The following is a 22,013-nucleotide window of genomic DNA, read 5'->3' on the forward strand; positions in this document are numbered from 1 at the left end:
CTCCAACGCTAAGACCGAAAGGTCAGGCAGCGGCAAAAATATTTTCATGCCCGGCCCTAAAGGATTAAAGGGATGGACACCGCCACGGGGACAATCTCCATCCCTTTACCACTCATGTTCCAAATGCACTACCGCAAGAGTTCAGGGACAGACGAGAATATGTTACTGCAGCCTGGTCTGTCAGTCTTCGCTGTAGGAGTGTGGCATGAAGAAGAGTGAGCGAGGTCCCAGGGAGCAGCGAGGCACAAAGGCACCGCACTCATTGCTCCTACAGGCTCATTTGTATTACAAAAGTGCAATTTTCTCTGGAATGTGGGAACGGAGGTTGACAGGACCAAGTCCATGATCTTCAGTTGTCAAGGGCTCATGTCTCAGATGGTCTTAGGTCCATGTTTCTGATGACAGAATCCCTTTAAGGGGAAGCTTTCTATTAAATATTAACATCCAAAATGAGTGCACTAACCAACTCTCTGAGCTGTTGTAGCCATCATTACCCCCCCCCCCCCCCGCCCGGATGATGGTGGCATGGAGTATGTTTTGTGGCGAGTTCCTATATTACATACCGATTTACTTCATGTACTGTAAGTGAATAGACTGGAATAGAAATGCTATAGGTAGAAAAGTTGCATTTCGTTATGAAAAAAAAGTCAGTTTTTTGTAGTTTTTTTTCCTAAATTAGACGCCAAAACTTACTGATCTACATACATTTCAAGTATTGAAGCTATGTTCTCTGCCCCTTTAAGGCAAGGGTGCACATCCCCTGGCCCTCAATGCAATTTTGTGCAGACCCCAACCTTCATCACATGAGAGATGCTTGTCTCGGTGCCCACAGTTCAGAATGACACGGCAAAACTGTTACTGTGCTATACCTGGCGCCGACACCATGTTCTTCCCGTTGTCGGTCACCATGGTTTTGATTTTGAGTGGTTGCGGAGAAAGCCAGGATTCGATTTCTTGATGAACCACGGAGCAGTTCCTCCCCTGTGTGACTCCGTTCACCCAGGCAAACAGGGGGTAGAACAGCACGACACCGCCGTGCCCTGCACATGTGATATGCTGGAGGAGCACTGTGAATTGTCCCTGCAGTGGAGGCTGAGGACATGGTGGAGGATGAGGAGGCAGAGACGGACATTGTCGCAGGACCAATAGCGTATGAAGCGGCATCACCTGGCCAAGTCTCTGTGCAGGAACCACATTCACGCAGTGGGCCGCAAAGGACATGTATTTTTCCTGACCGTAGTTACAGCTCCACACATCGACAGGCTCAAGGACTGGCCCACCTTCTGTTCTACATGTGTGTGCAGGGCTGGTACTGCCTTTTTGGCAAAGAAATGATGGCTTGGGACTCTCCACCTCGACTTGGCACAAGCCATCAGTTCTCTGAAAGGTGCAGAGTCCACTATTTGGAAAGGAAGGGACTGCAGCACCAGCCACTTGGCCAGGAGCACATTCAGCTTCTGCGCCGTTGGATGAGTGCACGCATACTGTTTTCTCTTGGCAATCGCTTTGGTGATTGATTGCTGACGGAATGACTGACGAGGAGTAGGAGGAAGAGCATCAGGACCAGCAGATGATGGGAAGGAGAGACGGCTTCCTTCGGCTGAGGTGGTGGAGCCTTGACTGCCTGAAATCGGGTGTGTGCCGCTGGGTGATGCAGCGGTTTCTGCGGCAGGCTGGACCACCACATCAGACCCACAGTTCTCCCAGGCCACTTTATGGTGATGCTGCATATGTTGACACAGGGCCATGGTGCCAACATTGGAGCCCTGGCCACGCTTCACCTTCTGCCCGCAGATTCTACAAATGGCCATGTTCACCTCCTCCGGCGGCTTAACAAAAAACTGCCACACCGCCGAGTAGGTGATTTTACCCCCAACACTACGCACTGACTGACTGCTACTGCTGCTGCCTCCTTAAGCTTCTGCACCACTACTTCCTGGGCAGGTAGGTTCCAGCGAATCAGGTGGTCTACCCTAGGCGCTTTTGGCTCCCGACCTCCTACTACTGCTGAATCCCGTCCACGCTAGCGACTTGCTGGTTTCGCCGCTGGCTCAAAGGGGAGGCTGCCATCCTCTTCTCCCGATGATGATGAAGACCCTTCGTCACCCGGCTTCCAAGTGCGATCAGCTACATCATCATCGAGTACTGTCTGCACGTCACTGATGTCCTCCTCAACGGTCTCTGGGTCAGGAGCCTGACTGCTCGCAACACCAGCTCCCATGACACTCTCCTTATCACTACTTACCCGCCTACCGGAAGAAATGCAGATGTCACCTCCAGATCTTGGCTCGCCAGTAGCTGCTGACTGTTCTCTAGTAGCTCGTCCTCACTGTATAGTGGAGCTGAGCCCACTGCATATAATACTTGTCTGGCTGAGTGAACAGAAAAGGACAGAGGCAGGTTGAGGACAGGTGAGGGCACAGGGCCGCTCCCAGGCCATGCCAAGTAAGGGTTGTGTCTGACAAACCCACCGACTGTTGGCTGGGGGTGTCTGATGTCACTTGGGACAAAGTGGATGACCGATTCAACCATTCAAAAACCGCTGGGTGGCTGGTCAAGACACGACCGCTAGATGACACCGGGAGCTTAAGCCTCTCGCTGCGACTCCTGCTGCCAAACCCGGGGCCCTGTCAGAAACATTTAGCCCTCTGCTACTCCCCTGTGCAGGGCCTGACACTTCTGTCTGACAAACTGTTATATCAAATAAATAAATAAAAAGGAAATAAATAAAAAAAGTCTGTAATTTTCTTACTTCACCACATAACGGCTAATAAGCCATTTTTTCCCACTAATACAAGCCCAAAAATGCTTTAGAACATATAACTGCACCGCACAAGGGCAAATAAGAAGTAGAAATATTCCCTTGTAATAAACCCTGTTAATGGCTGTATCAAACAGCACTTGCACCCCAATAAGAAGAACGGTTTGCTGGAATTACGGTTTGCTGGCAATTTGGATCCGCAGTCAGTGCAGCAAGGTGTAATAGGATTGTTCCTATTACCCAGGCTGTAACCTCCCATACTGAACCCTGTTCTGCTTCAATACTGTGGAATGATTCCTCCCTATCCTTTCCCTGAACTTCTATACAGCAAAATAAAAGTTTGAAAGTCTTTCCTAGCACTGTCCCTAGCGCCTGCTGATGCCTCTCCCTGCACTAAGTACACTGGGAAATGGCTAAATCCAAGATGGCTGAGGCTATTTATAGGGCTGTAACATCACAGGGCTGGCTGGCTGCTGATTGGCTGCATGCATGGCACTGTGAGTGATCCCTCGTTCCCAGAGTTCCTTGCTCCATGTCCTCACACGTGCAGCAGCCATTTTAGGAAAAAATTTGATTCGGTACCACGAAGCGTGAGGGAATGCGAATAGAATTTTTCCTGAAATTCAGATCAAATTCCACTTTATCAACTTCGATTGACTTATCTCTGGAGGCCACGCTCCATTCACCGCTATGGGAGTTCTGAAAATAGCCAAGCCAGCAGTTCCGGTAGTCCCATCCATAGAGGTGAATGGTAAGGTGACCGCACTTGCATGGTTCGCTTGGCATTCACAACTATGGGACATTCGAAAATAGCACAAAAATAGCACTCAGCTATATTAAAAAACTCCTGTGCATGCTATGCATGCTCTCCTTCGCTTCGGGGGGTCATGTTCTGTAGATAGGAGCAAGTCCCAGAGGTGGGACCCAAGCTTATCTGACTTTGATAGCATATCCTACAGCAACCCAAAACCCACTTATTTATCGCAAAGTGCCAACACGGCTATATAACCTGAATACTACAGTCCAGTATAGTATATCCTCCATGTACTTTATCATTTAGCTGTAACAGGCTGCCTGCATTCAGTGCGCTGCCTGCGCTGATGAATGTCAGGAAAGGTCTAAGGCGTATTGGTACACCACTGACTTTTTCCAGGGTGTGGGTGCCCACAGAGAGGGCTCCAAGTGCCGCCTCTGGCACCCGTGCCATGGGTTCGCCACCACTGGCTTAGAGATATGCTACAATGTCCAAGATGGGAATACCCTTCATCCCAGGTAGCAGAAACCACCCCACGTTGAAATTTGACTAGGGGATCTGCCATTTCGTTTTATTCCTGTAAATATAAAAGCAAGCACATGGAAAAGTGCCAAAAAATATGTTCCGAAATAGACAGTGACTGAGTGAATGAACAATGGAGCAGATCTTAAGAGTACTCTTTAAATCAGCACTAAACCTGGAAGACGAGGAAGATTCACGGACAATAAATTGATACTTTACATACCTTTTTTATTCTGTTCCTTGATGAACGTCTCTTCCTCCGGCACTCTCTGCCTCTTCACATCAAATGCAAGATCCACTTTCAGCCTTCTCGCAGTTTGTCAGGGACCAAAATTTTGAAGATTTCTTTATCTTCCACGTTTGACAGATTCTATCAAAAAACAGAAATCTGAAATGTAAAATGTGTAGAGGAAGGCGACGCTCAGATTTCAGTGGAAAACCATGATGCCAGCAGCTGTACTGGTCTCTCCGAGGAAGAAGTTCCAATCCCCTGCACAAACGACAAGATTCCCTTATAATAGACCAAGAATGGGGGAGGAAAAGCAGAACAATGAGGGGTGTTCAATGATCAATTATATGGAGCAATGGAGAACACTTACAAGGAGATTGCGGTTATATTATACACAACTCCACAAAAAAAACAGCATTTCGGAAAATACACAATATGTAGCCCATCCACAATTACCGGCATACACGATCTTTAGAGGCAAGGAGTCCGTGCTTGGCCATACACAATATACACCATTAGTCTAAAGATCAGTCAACCTACAAAATGTCAGATTCTTATATAGAAAGAGCCACTGTTAACTCTATGGTGGTCGGAGGAGATACGTGGCTGCTGCAACTCTCCTGTGTCATTTAGCTCATAGGAAAAAAGACAGGGAAAGGACAGCCTGTGATCCTTCCTCCTCCCCAGACATCCGGTGCCATATTTTTAACCAAAAACAAAATAAAAACTGTAAAAAAGAATACTTAAAGTTCAGTTATTAGAATCCTCATGCACACAACTAATCCGTAAAATATGGAGGTGCCATCCACATTTGTTTTTAACAGACCCATCGACTTCATTGAGAGAGTCGTCTGCAATTTGTGGACATATTTTATCTTTTTGCGGAACTGACATACGAATGCAGAAAGCACACGGATGATCTTTGCGTGTTCCGCATCCGTATGTCCGTTCCACAAAGAGTTACAAGTCTTGGACTTGTCCACAAAATGCGAACTATGGACCCATTTAAGTCAACAGGTCCGCAAAGGTATGTGTGTGGGGTGGGGGGGGGGGGGGGGGGGAGTGTATTTTATGGAGCGGATGCTAATGGCTTCATTTATGGAATCTGTCATTAGTGTGCAGGAGGCGCGTAGAGTATCAGGAAATAGTGTACGTAGGCGCGCACTATCACATGGTGCTGTCAGGTCACAGTGCAGCACAGGCTGGATACAGACCAGAAGGAATGGGAGTATGATGGGGGTCTAATACAGAGGCCTGAGGAGGAATGGGGGTATGATGAGGGTCTGATCTGAGGTCTGATGGAGCTTGGGGGTCTGATCTGAGGTTGGAGGAGGAATGGGGGTATGATGAGGGTCTGGTCTGAGGAAGAATGGGGGTATGAAGAGGGTCTGATCTGAGGTCCGATGGAGCTTGGGGGTCTGATCTGAGGAGGAATGGGGGTATGATGAGGGTCTTCTCTAAAGAAAAATGAAGGCATGATGGGGGTCTGATCTGAGGTCTGATGGAGCTTGGGGGTCTGATCTGAGGTCGGAGGAGGAATGGGGGTATGATGAGGGTCTGATCTGAGGAAGAATGAGGGTATGATGGGGGTCTGATCTGAGGTCTGATGGAGCTTGGGGGTCTGATCTGAGGTCGGAGGAGGAATGGGGGTATGATGAGGGTCTTCTCTGAAGAAGAATGAAGGTATGATGGGGGTCTGATCTGAGGTCTGATGGAGCTTGGGGGTCTGTTCTGAGGTCAGAGGAGGAATGGGGGTATGATGAGGGTCTGATCTGAGGTCTGATGGAGCTTGGGGGTCTGATCTGAGGTCAGAGGAGGAATGGGGGTATGATGAGGGTCTGATCTGAGGAAGAATGCGGGTATGATAGGGGTCTGATCTGTGAGTAGCCAAAATCAAGGAAACATGGCAAAGGTAGAAAAATTCCTTAAAAAATCTGACCAAGGACAAAGGGCACCTAATGTTTCTAATGAAACACAATACACAAATATAATAATTAGAAGAAGATACCGTTATGTCAGCCTGCGGCCTAGGTCTCCTGCACACGACTGTAAACAATGGATCTGCAGAATACAGATACCTTCGGTGTGCATTCTGCACTTCTCTCACTCCCATCAATAGAAAGGACTATTCTTGACCTCAATACAGGCCAGAATAGGACGCGTTCTATAATTTGTGGAACCGCCACATGCATGGTCCCATAGAAATGAACAGTCAGTCAGTCTGCCGTCTGCAAAAAATATGGATAGCACAGGGATGAAAAATATGGCCATGTGCAGAAGGCTTTATAGGTAGTCTCACTCTTCATAGCATGTCCCTCAGCAGAACTACAACCCCATAGTATGGCACACTGTATAATGGATAACACTTTTCTCTTGTCAAGAATCATTAATATGCTTCATACTTGTCTCCAATACATGCCGATTTAATTTCAGATGTTTCCATGGGGCAAATCGAAATGATTGCCCATTATGGATCGGCTCTGCTGCATGTGCAATTTTGTGTTTCTGGCGGATCTCCAGGGGACAGTAAACACGTCCAGCGAATCTTCGGGCTGCGTCGCACGCACAATGTTGTAGTGTGGGGAGCCCAGCTCACAGAATAACTAACAGTAACAGCCTATGATTAGGATTGTGTTTGGCTCGGTTACAGGCGTTCAGTGTGGTTTGTTTGGCTCCAAGCCCCGGCTTTTAAGATGCTGGGAAGATGATATAAGCATTAACTAGTTTATAGCCGTTTTATGCACAGCAGAAATCTCTGCACAGAGGAGAAAAAACAGGAGATGTGAATTGTAGTAGAACATTATAGAAATTACTTCAGACTCTGTAGGTTGCTTCACGCAGTTACATCTGTTATATGTAGACTACTGTCAATGTATGACACTTCCTAAATTTCTAGACCTGTTTTACGGAAGTCTTTTCAGAAATCATCTAATACCTTCAGATTTACAACCTTGGGTGTGCCTTGTTATTTTGCTGCTTCTGCAGAGGTTTTTGCAGCCAGAAGAACATCTTTAAGCACCTGGGCCAAAGAGTAAAAGCTCCAACATCTACGAAGTCTTGACACATGGTATACACATACATATGAACCATATACACTGACCGGGATATGTATTATGAGACATCTCTACTTGCAAGATAATCAGGGATGGTATATATCCCCAGCAAGCCTTCCCAACATTGGAGAAAGACCCCGAAGCAGCAGGAGAAATCTGTAGTGGTCAGGTATCTGGGGGTGTCTGAAGGTCAGTGTTATAGTCAATACTGCTGCCAGCATGTGATGTCTGGAGATCAGTGGTATGTTAGTTCCCCCCTTGTTCGGACACAGGCCTCCTACCCAGTTAAGCCAGTACTCTCTGCTCTGCACTGATGAGGGGCAATCACCCCGAAACAGCTGTCTGCAGATGAGGTGCTGGCTTATTTAATATCCAAGTCATGTCTCAAGGCTTATTTTAAGAGCTGAACATTGACTTATAGGATAGCTGCCTTACATCTGGTGGCATTAGAGGCAGAGCTTGTTAAGAGCTCATTTGCATTTCTTCCCTCCCAGAATTCCAGAAGAGCATGTATGGCCTATAAGTCTCCGCAGAGTGTTTAAGGTGCTCTCTCCCTAAGGAGAGTTAGTTCCCCCCTTACATAGATTCCTATGGGCATGTAATCCTTGGTGGCCCACTGAAGCTTGCTGCATGCCTATGCACAGTATGTTACAGCACCTTCCCTCATCTTAAAGGGGCTGTCCAGGTTCCATTTATGCTGTGTCAAAAGGCAGGGATGTTGTTTAGATAATTTTAAATAATACCTTAAACTTACCTGATCCCCCTCCAATCCAAAACCACCAAGCTGAAACAGACACGTGTGGTGCACGGCGTGACACCACCACAGTCAAAAATATATTTTATGGCTGCAGCCCAAGAGAGAGACCAGGGCGGTGGTGCTGGGTCAGACTAGGCTCAGAAAGAGAAGTTAAAATTGCACTTTATTTTATCAGCATCCCTGCCATTTTCCACTGGGTAAACTCAATCCCTTTCAGCACTTGCTCCACCTCTGGTTTGTCACTTGAGTCAAGTTCCCCATTATACGTGAATCTCTAGGCCTGCTGCTGATCCAGATAAGAGCTCAGTGTTAGTGGTTCTGCACAGTCTATAGTCTAACCAGGATTCATAATCACAGAAATCTGAAAACTGCGCTGAAGAGGTTTTGACACGGAGAATGATGGCATCTTGGTCTTGGGAACTGGTGGGGAGTCTTCTTCTGACAGGTGTACATGCTCTGTCAGAAGCCTATTTTAGGTGGAACCAAAATTTTACTTAGTGAAGTCTCTAAATCTAACAGCTTGAATAAAGGTGGGATGGGGGGGAGGGTTTAGACATCTATTGTCTGCCACATACAATGCTGTCTTGACACCTTTTTCTGGGAAGTCTTTATCACCTACTGACTCCAATTAGGATAATGGAATCAACACCTTTGACCCAATGCTGGGTATAATTACCAGATGTGGATTCAGTTACATATTTATTCCCAGAATTTTTGTACAATCACTCAGAATTGAGAAAGCTCGTTGGAAGAACGAGTGAAACGTTTTCAAGAAATCTACAGTACGTCCAGTTGCCTTGAATTATTCTTTACAGATATCTAAATCTAACAGCTCATAGATAGCGTTGGGCGAACTTGTGTTTTAAGTTCGGCATCTAAAGTTCGGGTTATCGAAGAACCGCGTTATGGATTCTAAATTCCATTATGGTCCGTGGTAGCGGAATCCATAACGCGATTCTTTGATAACCCGAACTTTAGACGCCGAACTTAAAACACAAGTTCGCTCAACACTACTCATAGATATATTACGGTTTACACTTTAAAAACACAACCTCTGGTCCTTCCTTGCGGCATACAAGAATTTGGAGTCCCACATCACCTGTAATTCTGCTGGGTCTTTCTGGACCTTCCACGTGTTGTCTCTGTGTCTTTTTGTCATATGTCGGTGTTGGTCTATCTTTTTAACCCCTTCCCGACTGCCATGCGGCTATATATGTGCTATTTGCACATGCCCTGTGCAGCTAGCACGTGTATAGACGTCATGGCAGCTCTTTAATCCAAGCGCTGCACTTAAAGCTGCGCTTGGATTAAAGCTTCTTTTCCTGCACTGCTGCTGTCACGGACAGCATACAGTGCAGTAATGCCGGCAAGGGACCAATCAGAGTGGTCCCTTGCCGGAGATTGACCCGATTGGTTAGTCTGTGCAGTGTACAGTCCGTTGTCCGTGTGCCCATACAGCAGTATACGACCACATGTGGGGTGTTTCTGTAAACCGCAGAATCAGGGTAATAAATATTGAGTTTTGTTTGGCTGTTAACCCTCAATATGTTAAAGAAAAAAAAATGGATTAAAATGGAAAATCTGCCAAAAAAGTGAAATTTAGAAATTTCATTTCCATTTTCCTTTAATTATTGTGGAGCACCTAAAGGGTTACCAAAGTTTGCAAAATCAGCTTTGGGTGTAGTTTCTACAATAGGGTAATTTTTGGGGGGTTTCCACTATGTAAGCCCCACAAAGTGACTTCAGACCTGAACTGGTCCTTAAAAAGTGGGTTTTTGGAAATTTTCTTAAAAATTTTAATAATTGCTTCTAAACTTCTAAGCCTTCTAACGTCCTAAAAAAATAAAATGACATTTACCAAATGATGCTAACATAAAGTAAACATATGGGGAATGTTGAGTAATAAATATTTTATGAGGTATCACTCTGTTTTAAAAGCACAGAAATTAAAATTTAAAAAATTGCTAATTTTTAAAGAAAATTGGTAAATTTGGGATTTTTTTATAAATAAAGGTGAAATATATTAACTCAAATTTATAACTATCATGAAGTACAATGTGTCACGAGAAAACAGTCTCAGAATGGCTGGGATAAGTAAAAGCGTTCCAAAGTTATTACCACATAAAGGGACACATGTCAGATTTGTAAATTTTGACCTGGACACTGGGGCATCAATGACCCTTGGTCATGAAAGGGTTAATAATTGTATTAGATAGCATAGCTTAATACCCTGTTCAACAGAAGCATCCAAGAACAAAAAAATAAGAAATAAAACTGTACATATGGTATACTGTATGTGTTGTTTTGCAATGAACTTCAAATGGTCAAAATATACAATGGTGCACCATACAGTTGTATACAAAGGAGGCATACATTGAAGAACGGAACGCTTTCCCTACATACACATGCAAAGTACTTTACACTCAGACACGGTGGTCCTAGTTTACTAACATGGGGATCTATGCCTTGAAACTCATAAAAAGGTGAAACTCGAAAAAAAATTGAATATCGTGCAAAAGTCCATTTATTTCAGTAATGCAAATTAAAAGGAATCGCATTACTGCAGCTTAAAATTAGAATTTTGTGAAAAGGTTCAATATTCTAGGCTCAAAGTGTCACACTCTAGTCAGCTAATAAGTCCGTACCCCCTGAGCAAAGGGGACCTCAAAATTGTGACTTTGGGGTTTCATAAGCAATAATCCAAATCCTCCAAATTATAACAAATAAAGACTTGAAATATCTCGCTCTGCATGTAACGAGTCTATCTCATGTGTTAGTTTCACCTTTTACGTTGCATTACTGAACTTCGAGTTTCACCAGTACATTCATACATGCCTCTGGATTTTGTCTGATGTCCGGTCAGTACAAAAAAAATTGCATTTTTTCCTTGCCAAGCTTCCTATAAAGTGCACCAAAGCTGATCACGTATGTATACAGGTTTACTTCTGTGGAGTATGGAAATGTTTCTTAAAGGGGCATTCCAGGAACAAAACTATCCCCCTCTCCACTGGATAGAGGGTAACTGTTACATTGCAGGGTCTGAACGATGGGTCCCCCACCAATTAAGAGAATGGGGGTCCAATGTTCCCCCATATAGAGGTGTCAGTCAAGTATGCACGCTGCTGCATTCATCTGTATGGGACTATTAACTGGTCAATGCAATACTCGGCAGTCCCAAAGAGTTTGAATGGAGTGGCAATGAGCAAGCTCAACCGCTGCTTCATTGGACCCACATTCTGCTGATCAGTGGGGGTCCCAAAGGTCAGACACCAACAATGTAAAAGCTACAGTAACCCCTATACTGTGGATATGGGATAACATGTTGTATTTAGAAAACCCCTTTAAATGGCAATTTACCTTATAATTCTCATCTGAGATAATGGGGGCATATCGCTAGGATATGCCCCCATTGTCTGATAGGTGCGAGTCCTACCTCTGGGACGAATAACGGAGAGTGGTGGCTGGAGGACTCTGGTCTGGCCACCACCAAGCGCTCTCCCCACAGAAGTGAATGGGAGCGCACCGCACATGACCGGCCAACGCTCCCATTCACTTCTATGGGTCCGATGGAATAGCCGAGCCAGCATGCGCAGTGCGCCCTCCACTGCTTTTGGGGCTCCGTTTAGGAGACAGATGTGGGTCCCACCATAGACAATGGGGGCATATCCTAGCAATCTGCCCCCATTGTCTCAGATGAGAAAACCCCTTTAAATGGATACAGTCACAACTATAGAAAGTAATACAGTTCATCAAATACTGTACATACGGCTGTGAGCAAGCTACATACCTCATCATACCATCCAAGCTCTTATTATTCCAGATACCTCCCAACTACAGTAACCTTAAAGAATAAAAAAGCCTATTATCATGGCATATGGAAGGTCCCCGCCCCACAGATAATTACAGAGCGCTTCCTCTCCCGACACAGTAAGGGCTACCATTTTGTGGCCAGAGTCCTAACAAACAAATCACTACAAGAAGAAAATGCCACGTACATAACGGGCACATCAACGAAACGGTAACCATGCAATGTACCATGCCCCACCGCCATGAAAGAAGAGATTATAAACCCTGATAGTGGACTGTAAAAGATGAAGTCCAGTATAAATATGATACAAAGAAGATAACTGCATACTTATGGATGTGACTGCAAATAATGAACGACAATACATTCAATTACCAGTGACACCAGTGTAATATGGATTGAAAATGCCAGTGTACACAGAGCCGTCGTCTGGCCACGCAAGGGAATTGTCTTTTCATTCTCACTACTTTTGTCTGATGTTCTGTACAGAAATATAAGTACAACACATAATACATTGCATTTTCTTTGTTCCGAAACTAGTGCTGCCCTTGAAGCTTTCAATTATACTTCTCCCCCGATTAGGAAACATGTCTATTTCTATTTCTATGCACATTACCGTACTTTTCATCTTCGTTCTAGCAATTTTTTTTGCGGATAGCACACTGACCCATTCTTTCCTATGGGGCCATGCACACTGTTAGGTTAGCATTCTGTGCCCACCATGCTGGACGGTGTCCTCTGCAAGCTGCTGTCTCCATTGCTCCAGTCTCTGCTCCCTTAGGGCACGTGCATTCTCACATGTGGCCTCTTAAAGGGCCAGTGCGCACATTTACAAATTCTTCCCCAGCCAATGTCTGAGGGTCTCCAAGTATTTAAGGCACCCTCTCCAGACAGAGGATGCCTGAGTTTCAAGGTTCCCTGTGACCAACAAAGGTGTTTGAAAGACTTTGTGTTTCAGTGATTTCCTTGCAAATTACCTACATTATCCAGCTTGTGTTCTTGTCTATGTTCCTCCGTGTACCGATCCTTCCTGTGTGCTCCTGACCTCATAGTTTAGCTTTTATTCAATTCCATGTTCCGGCCTACCTTGTTTCTTCATCCACCACTACCCCATCTGTAAGTTCTCCTAGTGGCTCCTGATCTGTGGTGCCAGATGCCTGCAGTTCCAGTATTAGCGACTGTCCAAACTGCTTCTGCGATTGTGGTGCGGATTCCCAGCATCCCAGCCAATAACCTGACCTCAGTGGGTCCGCTGCCAACTACACTGGGACTATCCCAAGAGGTAGTGGTCTGGTTGCTCCCCTTTGACGAAGGCCAGATCCCTGTACAGGGGTTAAAGGGTGAATACTAGGGGGGGGTGCCAGAATAACGCCTTTGGGTTTAGCCCAAAGCCAAACAAGTTAGTTGGCGCAATATGTCCACACTCACTGATCCGTGACACACACATCCGCATTTTCTGCAGATCCATGCGGCTGTTCCCCAAATAATAGAACATGTCCTATTTTGGCCTGTTTTGTTGACAAGAATAGGCAATGGGACCTATGAAAAGTGCAGGATGCACACAGAAGGTATCCATATTTTGCAGCTCTGTGGTTTGCGGACCAAAACACAGATAAGGTTGTGTGCAGGAGGTCTTAGGCCTCCTGTACACGAACATATCCATATTTTGGTCCGCAAATAGTGAATCCGCAAAATATGGATGCTGTCTGTGCACATCCCGCACTTTTCATGGGTCCCATTGCTTATTCTTGTCAGCAAAACAGGCCAGAATAGGACATGTTCTATCATTTGAGGATCACATGCATGTCCCATAGAATCAATGCGCAGTACTGCAGGGAGCCCCCCTATAGCGTGTGACCAGTGACATGATGAAGGGGGCTGGCTGGCACAGTTCTCTAGCTCAGCTGCCCCCTTTCTGGGTCTCTGAATCAGCTGTGATGGAAAAGAGGGCTGGATAGGGAAAGGTGCATGTCAGCATTAAAGGGGTTGCCCGGGTCCAGGTCTGAATGAGGGGAGCATCGGAGCATTTCGCAGGGCAAGGGCTTTTTCTTTACCTGGCTAGGGCAGCGCTAATGACCGCCCATTAGTGTCTGTGACATCACAAGGCTAGGGCGGCGCTAATGACCACCCATTAGTATCTGTGACATCACAAGGCTAGGGCGGCGCTATAGACCGCCCATTAGTGCCAATGATGTCTACAAGATCACTGCTAGGTGGAAGCCTCTGCCTAGCAGTGTGACAATGTAAACCAAACAGCCCTTGCCCGGTGCGATGCAGCGTAGGCTAATGGGCAGCTTCGGAGCATAAAATGCTGAATGAGCGAAGAAGGGGTTATGGAGTTGAACCTGGGCAATCCCTTTAATATTCCAGTATTCGCTTTCCAGCATAGGAACAGAATACCGAACAGCAGGACATGGCATGTACTGGACACTGCGCCCAACGGATCCAGTTCCCTATAATGGGGTGAAGTTGGGTGTCTAGCAGGAATACCAGCATTTTGCATGCAGTCTTTTTTCCCCCCAGAATCGGCAATAGAAGAGTCTACAGGAACCGCTGCCACAGATGTGAACAGCCAGACCCTTCTACAGGACAGCTCCCTTCTACCTGAGGCTCTGGTGGCAAGTCCCACCTTACAAAAAAACCTCACAACTTCTGGAAGAGTTGGAGAATGGCTGCGAATGGTGATCCGTGTGGCTTTGAAGATAACGGTATATTAATATTAGTAAGTTTCTTTATTTCACAGTTCAACACCAATAAACATGATTTGGTCGCCAGAAAACCTTTTTAAAGGGCTAAAATAATGAAGAATGCTTTCTATATCTCTACAAATTTTTGTCAAATCTGTTGCACTAATCATTCAGAATCTCAATAAATACGATTTTTTAATTGAAAATATGGCTGGAAACCCCAGAATGGCTGACTGACTCTAGATTTCAATCACAGGACTTTATGACAGCTATTATCAAATAGGAATAAATGGGCCTCACAGGCGGCAGAACATCAGCGAGCGATTCTGACAAATGAGTCTTTATACCTCCTCACATACTAATGGATCCGCGCTTTACGTAAAACAAATGTGTGCTGCTGGTAACTAATGAATGGCGCAGAGAGAAAAAACGACTGATGCAGGGAAACACTGGAAACCTTGTGGTAGTTGAAGAAGTTTGTGACTATATGCAAAAAAGCATAGTTTTGGGGAAGGCAAAAGTCTAAACTATAAAAAAAAATAAACCTGCTACCGTGATGGGATACAAGGGAGCTTGCAGTTGGCTTACACACCGAAACCACCGCATCATTGTGCTCCTTAAAGGGCATCTGTCAGCAGTTTTGTACCTATGACACTGGCTGACCTGTTACATGTGCGCTTGGCAGCTGAAGACATCCGTGTTGGTCCCATGTTCCTATGTGTCTGCAGTGCAGAGAAAAATTAAAGGGTTTCTGTCATCAGAAAAATCGTTAAGTATCTGGCTGACATTAGTGATATGCTAATGTCAGCAGAACATAACTGTATGCTTTATAACTCCCTGCCTGCCGCTGTTCCCTCAAAATAAAGACTTTTATAATATGCTAATGAGCCTCTAGATGCTAGTGGGGCGTTGCTGCAGCACCTAGAGGCTCCGTCTTCTCACCCTTTGGCACGCCCATGTCCAGTTGATTGACGTCCTAGTTCTCCTCAGTGTCCGTAAAATCCAGCACGTGCACCGTCCCGTTTAGTATTCGGCGCAGGAGCAGTGAGTGAAGCCCGCAGCAGGAGAGCGTCCTTCACTCACTGCGCCTGCGCCGAATGCTAAACAGGACGGTGCACGAGCGGGATTTTACGGACACTGAAGAGAACTAAGACGTCAATCAACTGGACATGGGCGTGCCAAAGGGTGAGAAGACGGAGCCTCTAGGTGCTGCAGCAACGCCCCACTAGCATCTAGAGGCTCATTAGCATATTATAAAAGTCTTTATTTTGAGGGAACAGCGGCAGGCAGGGAGTTAATAAATCATACAGTTATGTTCTGCTGACATTAGCACCTTTAAGTTTTAAAGGGAACCTGTCACCGGGATTTTGTGTATAGAGCTGAGGACATGGGTTGCTAGATGGCCGCTAGCACATCCGCAATACCCAGCCCTTATAGCTCTGTGTGCTTTTATTGTGCAAAAAAAAAACTATTTTATACATATGCAAATTACTGTGAGATGAGTCCTGTCCCTGACTCATCTCACGTACAGGACTCATCTCAGGTTAATTTGCATATGTATAAAATTGGGTTTTTTTTACACAATAAAAGCACACAGAGCTATGGGGACTGGGTATTGCGGATGTGCTAGCGGCCATCTAGCAACCCATGTCCTCAGCTCTATACACAAAATCCTGGTGACAGGTTCCCTTTAATATATGCAAATGAGCCTCTAGGAGCAATGGCGGTGTTGTCATTACACCTAGATGCTCTGCTCTCTCTGTAACGGCCGCGCCCTCTGCATGATGATGGATAGGACCAAGCAGGGAAAACATCATCATGCCTGCCTGGCCCTATCAATCAAAGTGGAGATGGCGCGGCAGTTGCAGAGAGAGCTGAGCCTCAAGGTGTAATGGCAATGCCCCCATTGCTCCTAGAGGCTCATTTAAATATAATAAAACATCATTTTTCTCAGCGCTGCCCCATTCTGGAGTTAGGTGCGGGTCCCAGAAGTGAGACCTGCAGCTGACATTTTTTGCATATCCTAGCGATAGGTCACCAATGCTGAGATGGAAAAACCCCTTAACACATAATACCATACATGTACGGCAGTATGCGCGGGCATTTGTGGAATTAGGCAGAGGAATGCAGCTCCCTCTGCCTTCCGATTGGACCCCCTGCAGTAAAACTGCACGGCACTGATGCGTTACCATAGCAGCCTGTTAAACTCCCTGCTCCTGTGTGCAGGAGGCATAGCTCAGCAGCGACAGTGTCAGAATCCTGTTCACCCTAATAGATCTCTAAATATAAAAAAGTTATAGCTGTGAGAAAATGACAATGCAAAGAAAATTTTGGACTTTTTCAAATGTTTTTATTTAAAAAAAAAAGTATGAGAGAGAAGCAATCTGATGATTGCTTGTTATAGTTCCCTATAGGACCTATAAAATAGTAAAAAAAAAAAAAAAGATTTCTAATAAAAAAAAATAAAAAATTACCGGTATATATAAAAATATAAATCACCCACTTTCCCCATAATGTAAATAATAAAATGTAAACAATAATAAAAATACTCATCATGGGTATTCTCACATGCAAAAAAAAGCCCATACTATTAAAATATAAAAATATTTTTCCAATATGGCAGAATGGAAAAAAGTCTAAATGACAGATTTGCCGTTTTTGGGAGCTTCACCTCCCACAATAAAGTAACTAAAAAGGGATCAAAAAGTCTTACACGCCCCAGAATGGTATCAATGAAAAGTACAGATCCCCTTCAAAAAATGAGCCATCACACAGCTCTGTACACATAACTACAAAAAAGGTTATAGGGGGTCAGAATATGGCGAAGAAAAGAAACACGTTTCTTTTTCAGAATTTTTTTTTTTCTTTAATAAAATGCAAGAAAAACTATACATATGTGGTATTGCGGTAATCGTACTGACCTGGAGAATTAAAGTATCATAAAAAAAAATAAAAAATAAAAAAATAAAAGAAGAGACGCCCGGCAGAGCGAATAAGTGGATGAGGTGAGTTACATTTTTTTTTTTTTTTACCCCTCCTTTTACCCCTCCAGCCCTATTGTACTATGCATTCTGTATTCAGAATGCTATTATTTTCCATTATAACCATGTTATAAGGGAAAATAATAAAATCTACACAACACCAATCCCAAACCTGAACTTCTGTGAAGAAGTCCGGGTGCGGGTCTGGGTACCAAACATGACGATTTTTCTCACGTGCGTGCAAAACGCATTAAAACGCTTTGAACTCGAGGGGAAGAAAATTGCGCATTTTCATGCAACGCACCCGCATCTTTTCCCGCACGTCACCCGCAATGCCCGTGTGAAAGAGGCCTTACTGGCCTTATTCAATATGGTCTTCTTTTTCCTCTAGTTTTCAGAACTCAGAAATGTTGAGATTTGAGCAAAAAAATCTCAAAAGGTATGGGACACTATTTTCCCTTTCATAAAGAGTAAATAAAACAAAACCACCCTGTTTAATTGAATGGAATTGACTTTCAGTCGCAGAACAGAAAACAAATCAGTAATGAATTTGCTGCAAAATCCTTCGGCTCTACATGCGGATTTGTCTGTAAATCCACAATGTGTGAGGTATCCCAACAATAAAGATCTTCTGATGGAGCCCACGGCTTACGCAGAGGCGTACATAGGAATCACTGGGCCCCATAGCAAAAATCTGAATTGGGCCCCTTAACCCCGCCCACTACCCACCATGGCCCCTCCCACTTCCTGACTTTGCTCCTCCCATGCCACACCCCCATTAAATAAATTTATACATGACCTACAGAAACTGTTAGGGGTTTCCTGGGGGTGACCTGTCACATGGGATATCTGCTGCAGCCTGCAGGTCTCCTTATTTGGGGTGCCATGTTAGGCTACTTTCACACTTGCGTTCGGGTCTCCGCTTGTGAGTTCTGTTTGAAGGCTCTCACAAGCGGCACCGAACGGATCCGTCCAGCCCTAATGCATTCTGAGTGGATGCGGATCCGCTCAGAATGCATCAGTATGGCTCCGTCTGTCCTCCGCTCAGCAGGCGGACACTTGAACGCTGCTTGCAGCCTGGCCGTGCGGAGGCAAACGGATCTGTCCAGACTTACAATGTAAGTCAATGGGGACGGATCCGTTTGAAGTTGACACAGTGTGGCTCAATTTTCAAACGGATCCGTCCCCCATTGACTTTCAATGTAAAGTCAAAACGGATCCGTTTGCACTATCATGAACAAAAAAAAAAATTTTGTTTTTTTTTTGTTCATGTTAATGCAAACGGATCCGTTCTGAACGGATCTAAGCGTTTGCATTATAGGTGCGGATCCGTCTGTGCAGACACCAGACGGATCCGCTCTGAACGCAAGTGTGAAAGTAGCCTTAAAGGGAATCTGTCACTAGCAATTTACCCCCAATTTTTTTTTCATGAATCCATGTTTAACAGAGTACCTGTTTTCCATCTGTCTTGTTCTTTTGATTGTGAGTCTTGTCATGTCTTCAAAAAATCGATTCTTATGATATGTAAATGAAGCTGTAAGGAGCCCAGAGGGGCGTTATTCTTTCTCCACGGTGCCCAGGAACGCCCCTCTGAAGTGCCGTGCCCGGCTAAGTTTGAAAACTAATAACGCCTCCAAGTTCATCTAAATCGCCTCCCAGAGGCGCGGCTAAGTGCTCAACACCCCTCTCCTCAGTGCCGCGCTCTGCGGCAAACACCCCGATCCTCCTCTCGCCGGCATCCCAAATCCCGCGCAGGCGCAGTGCCGTCAGTCATCTTATCATAGCGCAGGCAATCGCCGGCACTGCGCCTGCGCGGGATTTGGGATGCCAGCGAGAGGAGGATCGGATTTGGGAGGCGATTTAGATGAACTTGGAGGCGTTATTAGTTTTCAAATTTAGCCGGGCACGGCACTTCAGAGGGGCGTTCCTGGGCACAGTGGAGAAAGAATAACGCCCCTCTGGGCTCCTTACAGCGTCATTTACATATCATAAGAATCGATTTTTTGAAGAAATGACAAGACTCACAATCCAAAGAACAAGACAGATGGAAAAAAGGTACTCATGGATCCATGTTTAATAAAGTACCTTTTTTCCATCTGTGTTCTTCTTTTCCATGTCAGTCTTGTCCTTTCTTCTAAAAATCGATTCTTGCTGTAAGCCGGACTGGAGCCCAGAGGGGCGTTTTTCTTTCTCCACGGTGCCCCTCTGATTAGTGCCGTGCCCGCCTAAATATGAAAACTCTAACGCCTCCATCATTTAGCTGAATCGCCTCCCAGAGGCGCGGCTAAGTCCTAGACACCCGCCCCCCTCCTCAGCGCTGCGCTCTGAAACACCCGATCCTCCTCTCGTCGGCGTCCCAAATCCCGCGCAGGCGCAGTGCCGGCGATTGCCTGCGCCTGCGCTCTGATAATACGGCTGAGGGCAACAGCTTCAACATCGTCACTGGGCTCGGCGCATGCCCAGTGACGATGTTGAAGCTGTTGCCCTCAGCCGTATTATCAGAGCGCAGGCGCAGGCAATCGCCGGCACTGCGCCTGCGCGGGATTTGGGACTCCGACGAGAGGAGGATCGGGTGTTTCAGAGCGCAGCGCTGAGGAGGGGGCGGGTGTCTAGGACTTAGCCGCGCCTCTGGGAGGCGATTCAGCTAAACATGGGGGGGGGGCCCTGGGGAGAAAAGCAGCCGCATAGCCGGCTGCTGGTCATCAGTGGGCGGGGCCTTATCTGCGCTACGGGCCCCCCAGTGCCGCGGGCCCCATAGCAGCGGCGTGGTCTGCCTCTATGGGCGGTACGCCACTGGCTTACAGTGGTCTTATGGACAGATATTTCAGTCTTCACTGTGGATCTGTGGTGATCCTTCAGTGTTGGGCTACGTCCACATAAGCTGCAGGCATTCTGGTATTCTGAAAAGTCGGACACCCCCGGGGCCCGCCGCATCCCTTTCACTATAATGAAGCATGTTGGGATTCCGCCATGACATGGGATCCGGCGGGCCTTGGGGCTTATGGAACAGAAAACCGGAATGCATTCCTGCGGACCTCATCATTTGGCATCTCTGTTGAATCTCCGATTAAGGGCGCACTCACACGACTGTACAGATCCACAAAACAAGGATGCTGCCCGTGTGCGTTCCACAATTTGCGGAATGGAACGGGCGGCCCATTATAGGTAAGCGATTGCGGACAAGAATAGGACACAACCTATATTTTTTGCGGCAAACAGAAACTACTGTGCGCTGTCCACATCTTTTGTGGCCCCATTGAAATGAATGTGTCCGCACCCGTTCCGCAAAATTGCAGAGCAGATGCGGACCCATTAATACGGTCATGTGAATGAGCCCTAATACTGTCCTTGCCCCGGCTGTGAACCTTGTCTTGTCATGTTTGTGGTTGTGCCATAGTCTTTCCATTATGTTATAATAGACTAAAAGGGGTTATCCAATATCTAAAATATCCCCTCCAATGCCTTGTATGGATTACACTTACCTGCTCCCTGGCACCCGCGTTGCTCTGGATCCCTACACAGCATCTCCCCGTCACTTGGATCAAAACATCCGGCAATGTGGGGCGCGGACGAGCCTCTGTCAGACTGCTCAACGTCGCGGGGAGATGGAGAGATGCAACGACAAGGATCCAGAGCGCCGCGGATGAAAGGGATCAGATATTAGATATCCCCTTTAAAAGGTGCTCCATGGGATGTTCAAAATTTGAAATATATATTTTTTCCCAACCCTGATTTATACTTCTCTGACCTGTCTGCAGCATTGGACTGGGGGTCCTGGGGCCTAGCAGAGGAAATTATTCTCAAGGCCCAACCCCTACATCATCAATAAAGTCTGCTGTCTGTGTAGTGCTGCTGTCTGAGCGTGAGCTGCTGATCAGAGATGGCCAGTTCGCATTGTTCGCCCGCGAACATATGCGGGCTGCCATCTTTTTTCACAAGTCCAGCGAGGCACATGTAAGCCCTTACCTCTCCGGACTTGTGAAAAAAGATGGCAGCCCGCATATGTTCGCTGGCGAACAATGCGAACTGGCCATAACTGCTGCTGAAAGGGTGGACATCCCTGTGCCCGTCCAGGCCCTGTGCTGAACGGAGAACAGGGAGCCAGAAAACCGGACTGTCCAGCCTAAAACAGGACTTCTGGCCACCGGTTTTGGCTGACGATCACTGATCAAAGGCTGACCGTGTGAAAGCGCCCGTAATGTAGTTTTCTAATATGATTTCATCTTTGGGGATCATAATAAGGTCCTTTCAGACACAGGTAAAGAAATGGATATACTGCACGGCTGCATCTGGACAATACATAATAAGAAGCACCAGTTTTTATTTAAAGAGCATCTGTGAGCAGGATCAACCCAATGCCTGGTAGTGCTGATCCTGCTGACTAAAAACATAGCTTGGTTATGGTGATTTGTGGCGGCATTGTGGAGCAAAAGCACTTTTACTTCTTATGGAAAGTGCATGTCC

The 22,013-nt window shown here is 46.0% G+C and overlaps 1 protein-coding gene across 1 annotated transcript in view; it reads right to left on the reverse strand.

The window, feature by feature from the left end:
* Nucleotides 1-22,013, reverse strand: part of TSPAN4 (tetraspanin 4) — a 603,434-nt gene that overhangs the window by 551,495 nt on the left and 29,926 nt on the right. The window contains exon 2 of the mRNA XM_044269835.1: nt 4,261-4,407. The gene's annotated coding sequence lies outside the window, so the exon portion shown is untranslated. The remainder of the gene's footprint in view (nt 1-4,260; nt 4,408-22,013) is intronic.

The sequence above is a fragment of the Bufo gargarizans genome, chromosome 10, assembly GCF_014858855.1.
Source record: "Bufo gargarizans isolate SCDJY-AF-19 chromosome 10, ASM1485885v1, whole genome shotgun sequence".
In the NCBI taxonomy this organism is placed as follows: Eukaryota; Metazoa; Chordata; class Amphibia; order Anura; family Bufonidae; genus Bufo; species Bufo gargarizans.